Raw genomic sequence first — 9,445 nt, forward strand, 5'->3', positions numbered from 1 at the left:
TTGGATGGTCGGTGGTGCGTGTGGAGGTGCTGCAGTACATCTCCCCAACGCATCTCACACATGATCGATGGGACTTAAGTTGGGGGAAAGGGCGGACGATTCTATTCGCCGAATATTCTGTCGATCCAAGACCTCCGCCATCAGCACAGATGCCGTCGCGCATTGTCATTCATAAAAATGAAGTGAGGACCAAATGCACCCCCGACTGTATGCACATAGGGAAGGAGTACAGTGTCACAATAACGCTGACAGGTGACCGCACCGTTTTCGAAGATTTGGAGGTTAGTGCGTGCACCCATGAAATATTACGCCTCCCCACACCATAACAACTGGACCCGTGAAACGACCATGTCCGACAATGCTGGACATTCCTTTATGTGGTGAGGGATGGGAAAACACAGTGCAGTAAGGGACACTGTCGAATATGTTCGATTTGGTCACCTGGGGGTATGAAGTTGGATAGGCATAACTCCTCCCAAACAGGCCATGAAGGCCCAAAGGTACCGACCGGCCGCCGTGTCATCCTCAGACCACAGGCGTCACTGGATGCGGATATGGAGGGGCATGTGGTCAGCTCACCACTCTCCCAGCCGTATGTCAGTTTCCGAGACCGGAGCCGCCACTTCTCAATCAAGTAGCTCCTCAGTTTGCCTCACAAGGGCCGAGTGCACCCCGCGTGCCAACAGCGCTCGGCAGACCGTATGGTCACCCATCCAAGTGCTAGCCCAGCCCGACAGCGCTTAACTTCGGTGATCTGGTGGGAACCGGTGTCACCACTGCGGCAAGGCCGTTGGCTGGATAGGCATACTGACCTCCAAATCTTTGAATACTGTACACTCAGCGAGCAGCGTTATTGAGACACTGTTTCTGCAGTCAAATCTCGATTCAGTCTACGCTTACTGCCAACCCTACTTCTCTCCACTACCAGATCATTCCTTTTACCTCAAGGTATGTGCTACCAACGTATTTACTCTTTCAGTTAAGTTGTAGCATGAAGTTCTGTCTCCCGGATTCGATTCAACTCCTCTTCATTCATCATCCGACCTTTCCAAATAATATTCAGTATCCTTCTTCTGTTACACCACAGTTCAAAAAGTTCTGCTCTCATGTTGTCTGTACCACAACACTAAGTCTTTAGACTTAGTATTTTACCCAGAAATGTGCAGTAGTCTCTATGTCTATGTTGGTGTTCTTTTCGACCGATATATACACTCTAAGGAAAAAAACCGCACCACAAAGGAATAAACCGAATGGGACGGAAATTGGTAGGTGTAATGTATTAATAGAGGAAACAAAATGATTACAATTACAGAAATATTGGATGAGAGAGAGAGAGAGAGAGAGCTTGAAAGTATTTAACCCAAATTGTTTCCTTTTTAGTTAGTGAAAGTATCAATTATAAGATTGTTCTAAATTAATTATTCAACAAACCTGTATCTGACTGCGTCTGCAAACTTGTTTCTTGCACTCCTCCATTTTGCAAAGGGTGAAACATATGTTTTACTCAGCAGTCAACTTTAAGATAATAATGCCGTTTGTACAATGGCATTAAGATGGTACTGAAAAATTAACTTTCGGTCCTGATGTTAACTTAATAAAATTATATCTTGCCTTGAATAATGCCAGTTGTACAATGGCATAACATTTGTTATTTGAAATAACTTTGCTACATTTTTGTAGCACGAATCACTCTCACAAAAATTTTTACAAAACGCTTACTGCGTCAAACCTTGGACATACAAATCCTAACTCTGAACATTATCTAACAAAACCCATTTTGAAATCATTATATATCTTCTCTCATTTACGTGCTAAAGTTTGCTCAGTGTAACTGCGCGGCGAGCGCGAGTCTTACCTTAAAGCTGTCACCATACATGTGCTTCCTCCGGGCACCTAGCTGCGACTCTCGAGTTTTTTACTGCGCGCGCCCAGCTCTCTTAGCCATCAAAGATCCTCCTACTCAGAGACATTATTCTCATTCCACCTTGCGGTTGGCAACTAGCGACTTTATTTTCAGGGGTCTACCCTGATCAGACATTAGCACATACCTTTCAAGCTTCACAAATTGAGCCAGTAAAAGAAAAGTTGGATCACCTTTGGCCCTTATACAAGCAGTTATTCGACTTGGCATTGATCGATAGAGTTTTTTTCATTTCCTCCTGAGGGATATCGTGCCAAATTCTATCCAAATGGCGCTTTAGACCGCCAAAACCTCGAGATAGTTGGTGGGCCCTGCTCACAATGCTTCAAACGTTCTCAGCTGGGTAGAGATCGAAGACAAGCAGCAGAAACTGTCGCCATTCGTGGGAGGGTATTATCGTGCTGAAATGTAAGTCCTGGATGGCTTGCCATTAAGAGCAACAAAGTGGGTCGTAGAATCTCGTCGACGTACCGCTGCATTGTGAAAGTGCCGCGGATGACAACGAAAGAAGTCCTGCTATGAAATGAAATGGCACTCCTGGTTATCAGGCCGTATGGCAGGTGAAAGTCATGCTGGTATCCCATCCGTGTCCAGGCGTCTCCTGACACGTCTTGTAACAACAACAACGCTGTACTATAGTACATATAATTTTTTTCTTCTTCTGAGTTTCGATAAATTAGTGTAATCGATGTTCTGATTTCATTTTTTGTTTTTATTTTTGTTTCATGTCATTGTGTTAAGAAAACTGTAAATAAATTTTGATGTGAATATTAATGTTTATGTCAAATTTCAAGCAATATTGTAATAGAATTGAAGTGTAATAAATGTTGAGACTGTTGTAAGACGTTAAAGTTGTAATTGTGCGTCTGGTCCATACGTAGGCAATGTATTAGGATATGTAGAATGCAAAACCTCGGGTGAATACCCTATCTGTAGGGGAGCGGTAAAAGGTGGATGGCAGGCGAGCGCGGGAAAATGCGCACGGGCGCTGCACGGCATAACGGGCTCAGCAGTTGTAGTCGGAGTTGGGCATAGGTCTGAGCAACACGTTCTGGATCAAGGAGGCTCTCCTGGAAGACGTGGTTTCATTGAGCCTCGGATATGCCGTTCCAACGCCTATACAACATGACAAAATTCCATAGGCACTAAATGGAAAAGTATTGCGACGCTAAGAAGAAGTAAAGTGCCGATACATCAAGAGCCATTGCTGTGACTGTACGTGTGCTCTGTGCCTCGCCATCTCGTCGCCTGCCAACCGCCGCATCGATACGAACAGGTTGAAATTTTAGTACTGTATTCGTGTGAACCAGTGTTACTTTTGTTCCATTCTGTTCAATAACAACTTAAATTTTACCAGAACTGTCCTATCATTTAATTATCCTCACAACTAACCTAGACAGGGTCCTTTCCAAATGTTGTGCAATCCGAGTGTCCCGAAATGAAGAATTAAAGTTTGTGTTAATAATAATTACCAGCAGACCTAGCTATGTTAGAATGATGTTTAAAGAACTGTCTTGTTAATGAACCAATTGAGGAATAACAAAGGTCTGACAAAGTTGGAAGATAAATTTGATATTGATTTAGTAATGAAGTTTAATTATTTCGAGACAGATATAATAGTATTTAAATGAGCAGGAAATAAGATGAAAAGAGTAGTAACTCATATATTGGAAATCTTGAGCACATAATGATTTCAGTAATCAAATTGTTTAATACAGTGATCATAACAGTTTCAGGGTCCCCTCCTCTTTTTTATTCATTTGAATTCTGAAGTGTTCTAAACTGATTTGACCAGCAAAGTTAAAGTCAATATAAAAGCCAAAATTAATCAGTGTTTTATCTTTATTAAAATTGACATTTTGTTTGTGGCTCGACATTACTATTTCTAGGGTAACCTATGCCCGATTTTAATCAGATCAATAGGCAGTACGAAGTTTTGTAGTAAACGTTATAGTATAGTGTTGTGTATTTATGGTTTATCCATATCAGTACAGAAAGTGAAATTATCAGTTCAATAGATTTTCTGGTTCTAAAATTTACCATATTATGCAGTGTTACTACGAGTTGTTTTGCTTGAACGTACATCAAATTGTACAGGGAAGAAACTCAGTTAATGCCTAATTACGCTGGCGACCGTATTATTAACAAATTGGTAGCATCTGCTGTGTTGATTTTTGTCCGTCCTGACGTGTAGTTGCATTTCGGACTTGCTTGACGTATCATTGTTATTACAGAGTGGGTGTAAGTCTGATTTGCCTCCATTCAGGTACACGCGGTCAATATCTAGACGAAAATCCTTTCTCATAAGGGGAAGCCCGTCAAGTTACCATAGTACAGGCTTTAAAGAGTATCGTGTGCCACCCGCGCCAGCGTTACAGTCTCCGGCGTGTAATCTCCGTGGCTGGAGTAGATTTGTCTTCAGTGATGAGTCCCACTTTGAACTGAGCCCCGATGACCAACGAAGACGTGTCTGGAAAGGCCCCAGTCAGCGGTAGGATGTCATGTCAGCCGCGGCACTCTCCCAGCACAGCGGTACGTCGACGCTAGTCTATGCGCCGTTTCGTTGCCCTTCAGGCAAGCATCCTGGGGCTACATTTCAGCAAGATAATGTCAGCCCGTACACGGTGGTGGTTTCTTGTACTTGTCTTCGTGCTTGTCGAATCCTACTTTGGCCAGCGACGTCGCCAGATCTGTTCCCAACTAAGAAAGTTTCATCTACATCTACATCTATATTTAAACTACGCAAGCCATCAAAAGTGTGTGGCGGAGGGTACTTTACGTGCCACTGTCATTACCTCCCTTTCCTGTTCCAGTCGCGTATGGTTCGCGGGAAGAACGACTGCCGGAAAGACTCCGTGCGCGCTCGAATCTCTCTAATTTTACATTCGTGATCTCCACGGGAGGTATAAGTAAGGGGGAGTAATATATTCGATACCTCATGCAGAAACGCACCCTCTCGAAACTTGGACAGCAAGCTACACCGCGATGCAGAGCGCCTGTCTTGCAGAGTTTGCCAATTGAGTTTGCTAAACGTCTCCGTAACGCTATCACGCTTACCAAATAACCCTGTGACGAAACGCGCCGCTCATCTTTGGATCTTCTCTATCTTCTCTGACAACCCGACCTGGTTGGTACGGATCCCACACTGATGAGCAATACTCAAGTATAGGTCGAACGAGTGTTTTGTAAGCCGCATTCTTTGTTGATGGACTACATTTTCTAAGGACTCTCCCAATGAATCTCAACCTGGCACATACCTCACCAACAATTAATTTTATATGATCATTCCACTTCAAATCGTTCCGTACGCATACTCCCAGATATTTTACAGAAGTAACTGCTACCAGTGTTTGTTCCGCTATCATACACTCCTGGAAATGGAAAAAGAACACATTGACACCGGTGTGTCAGACCCACCATACTTGCTCCGGACACTGCGAGAGGGCTGTACAAGCAATGATCACACGCACGGCACAGCGGACACACCAGGAACCGCGGTGTTGGCCGTCGAATGGCGCTAGCTGCGCAGCATTTGTGCACCGCCGCCGTCAGTGTCAGCCAGTTTGCCGTGGCATACGGAGCTCCATCGCAGTCTTTAACACTGGTAGCATGCCGCGACAGCGTGGACGTGAACCGTATGTGCAGTTGACGGACTTTGAGCGAGGGCGTATAGTGGGCATGCGGGAGGCCGGGTGGACGTACCGCCGAATTGCTCAACACGTGGGGCGTGAGGTCTCCACAGTACATCGATGTTGTCGCCAGTGGTCGGCGGAAGGTGCACGTGCCCGTCGACCTGGGACCGGACCGCAGCGACGCACGGATGCACGCCAAGACCGTAGGATCCTACGCAGTGCCGTAGGGGACCGCAACGCCACTTCCCAGCAAATTAGGGACACTGTTGCTCCTGGGGTATCGGCGAGGACCATTCGCAACCGTCTCCATGAAGCTGGGCTACGGTCCCGCACACCGTTAGGCTGTCTACCGCTCACGCCCCAACATCGTGCAGCCCGCCTGCAGTGGTGTCGCGACAGGCGTGAATGGAGGGACGAATGGAGACGTGTCGTCTTCAGCGATGAGAGTCGCTTCTGCCTTGGTGCCAATGATGGTCGTATGCGTGTTTGGCGCCGTGCAGGTGAGCGCCACAATCAGGACTGCATACGACCGAGGCACACAGGGCCAACACCCGGCATCATGGTGTGGGGAGCGATCTCCTACTCTGGCCGTACACCACTGGTGATCGTCGAGGGGACACTGAATAGTGCACGGTACATCCAAACCGTCATCGAACCCATCGTTCTACCATTCCTAGACCGGCAAGGGAACTTGCTGTTCCAACAGGACAATGCACGTCCGCATGTATCCCGTGCCACCCAACGTGCTCTAGAAGGTGTAAGTCAACTACCCTGGCCAGCAAGATCTCCGGATCTGTCCCCCATTGAGCATGTTTGGGACTGGATGAAGCGTCGTCTGACGCGGTCTGCACGTCCAGCACGAACGCTGGTCCAACTGAGGCGCCAGGTGGAAATGGCATGGCAAGCCGTTCCACAGGACTACATCCAGCATCTCTACGATCGTCTCCATGGGAGAATAGCAGCCTGCATTGCTGCGAAAGGTGGATATACACTGTACTAGTGCCGACATTGTGCATGTTCTGTTGCCTGTGTCTATGTGCCTGAGGTTCTGTCAGTGTGATCATGTGATGTATCTGACCCCAGGAATGTGTCAATAAAGTTTCCCCTTCCTGGGACAATGAATTCACGGTGTTCTTATTTCAATTTCCAGGAGTGTATAATCATACAATAAAGGATCCTTCTTTCTATAAATTCGCAATAGATTACATTTGTCTATGTTAAGGGTCAGTTGCCACTCCCTGCACCAAATGCCTATCCGCTGCAGATCTTCCTGCATTTAGCTGCAATTTTCTAATTCTGCAACTTCTCTGTATACTACAACACCATCCGCGAAAAGCCGCATGGAACTTCCGACACTATCTTCTAGGTCATTTATACATATTGAGAAAAGCAATACTCCCATAACACTCCCCTGTTGCACGCCAGAGGTTACTTTAACGTTTGTAGACGTCTGACTATTGAGAACAACTTGTTGTGTTCTGTTTGCTAAAAACTCTTCAATCCAGCCATACAGCTGGTCTGATATTCCGTAGGCTCTTACTTTATCAGGCGACAGTGCGGAACTGTATCCAACGCTTTCCGGAAGACAAGGAAAATGGCTTTTACCTGGGAGCCTGTATCTAATATTTTCTGGGTCTCATGAACAAATAAAGCGAGTTGGGTCTCACACGATCGCTGCTTCCGGAATCCATGCTGATTCCTACAGAGTAGATTCTGGGTTTCCAGAAATGACATGATACACGAGCAACAAACATGTTCTAAAATTCTACAACAGATTGATGTCTGAGACACAGGCCTACAGTTTTGCGCATCTGGTCAACGACGCTTCTTGAAAACTGGAACTACCTGTGCTCTTTTCCAATCATTTGGAACCTTCCGTTCCTCTAGAGACTTGCGGTACACGGCTGTTGGACGGGGGGCAAGTTCTTTCGCGTACTCTGTGTAGAACCGAATTGGTATCCCGTCAGGTCCAGTGGACTTTCCTCTGTTGAGTGATTCCAGTTGCTTTTCTATTCCTTGGACACTTATTTCGATGTCAGCCATTTTTTCGTTCGTGCCAGAATTTAGAGAAGGAGCTGCAGTGCGGTCTTCCTCTGTGAAACAGCTTTGGAAAAAGGTGTTTAGTATTTTAGCTTTACGCGTGTCATCCTCTGTTTCAATGCCATTATCATCCCAGAGTGTCTGTCCTACAGTTTAGACAATTATGGGTAGGGACTTCCAAGCATATCGGGATTTTGACTATCTAACGCGCCAATTAGTCACAATTGAACGCGATACCCCTAAGGAGGACACCCAACAACTCCATCAGTCAATGCCTGCGTAAGAGCTAGAAGTGGACCTGCGTGTTATCGACTTGCTCATTTTTTAAACTCTTTCTCTTAAATAAATTATCCAATTTTTTCTGAAGTTGTAGTCATTTATTTGTCTGTAGGCTACACCGCCGATTTCCGTCCCATTCGGATAATTCCTTCGTGGTGCGTCTTCTTTCGTCTTAGCGTGTATAAGTTTGTAATACAGGGCTGGGGAATGACCTTATCGTCTGTGCTCGGTGCGTTACCTTTTTTTACTAATGATGTCTGAACAATTTTTGTTGGCAGTAGATCTTCCGGCAGTATTTTGTCAGCGCTCTCTAGTGTCTCTGAAGATGATCATTCCGCGTGCTGACGGTCTAGATCCCATGTCCGCACCGACGTGCGTTACAAATGGGCGCGCTTGAGACCCTGGCCACGTGTCTCCCGCATTAATCAAAATTATACAGATAAGCCGGGCCAGCAGGCAGCAGCAGAAATCCTGACAGATGTCCTCGCTCTGTACCGCGCGACTGCCTCTCCACAGAGCAAGCTTCCCGCCAGGTCATTACTCTGTTACCCTTCTCTCTGGTTACTGTGTTCAGACAGAGGTATTTGCGTGGCTTAGTAGCACGAATGAATAGGTATACTGTGAAAATATATGTGTTGTTCAAATAATGCTTACAGGTGCTGAGTGCAGGATTTCCCAGACATCAAAATGTAACTGGAAACTGTTTGTTACCTCTTGACTAATGTGCGTTGTCTTCACTATGACGAATAAGCCTAGCTAACGGTAGCAATGACTAGTAAAATCGTCTTACTTTCGAGCCCTAGCCGTGAGTATGAATAATACTACTGCAGATAGAACGAGGAGACTTCATGTAAGGCGTTATTTATTTCTTGCTGATCAATCTTTAGTTAGTCGAAAGACATAGCATTAGGCTATGTTTTTGAAATATCCTCCATCTTTCGAAATAAAATGGCAACGACCTTGCCGCAGTGGATACACCGGTTCCCGTGAGATCACCGCAGTTAAGCGCTGTTGGGCGTGGTCGGCACTTGGATGGGTGACCATCCAGCCGCCATGCGCTGTTGCCATTTCTCGGGGTGCACTCAGCCTCGTGATGCCAATTGAGGAGCTACTCGACCGAATAGTAGCGGCTCCGATCAAAGAAAACCATCATAACGACCGGGAGAGCAGTGTGCTGACCACACGCCCCTCCTATCCGCATCCTCAACTGAGGATGATACGGCGGTCGGATGGTCCCGTTGGGCCACTTGTGGCCTGAAGACGGAGTGCTTTCTAAATAAAATATGTGAATATGTCGCCGATCTTCCTGCACCTCAAAAGCGTCCTAATGACGGGTTTTGTGTTGCAATCTTGCATCGGAAACTCTCACTGCTCCAGAGAAAGTGGAAACATAACTAGAATTATCTCATTGTCGTAGAACAGCTCTTATGTTGATATAAAAGAAAGATGATTAATGACGAAGATTCACAGAGTTAATATCAAATTTGGTTACTGGTTGCAGCTTGCGTGACAAAAAGAAAAAGACAGTGTTGAAGATATGCAAGACCACTCTGTTCGAAATGCAAATAGGTTT

General features: G+C 45.8%; 1 pseudogene; it reads right to left on the bottom strand.

Annotated features, from left to right (window-relative positions):
- Window positions 1–677: 677 nt before the first annotated feature.
- LOC126164258 (5S ribosomal RNA) lies at window positions 678–795 on the bottom strand (annotated as a pseudogene).
- Between the last annotated feature and the right edge of the window lie 8,650 nt (window positions 796–9,445).

This window comes from Schistocerca cancellata, chromosome 2 (genome assembly GCF_023864275.1).
Source record: "Schistocerca cancellata isolate TAMUIC-IGC-003103 chromosome 2, iqSchCanc2.1, whole genome shotgun sequence".
Classification (NCBI taxonomy): Eukaryota; Metazoa; Arthropoda; class Insecta; order Orthoptera; family Acrididae; genus Schistocerca; species Schistocerca cancellata.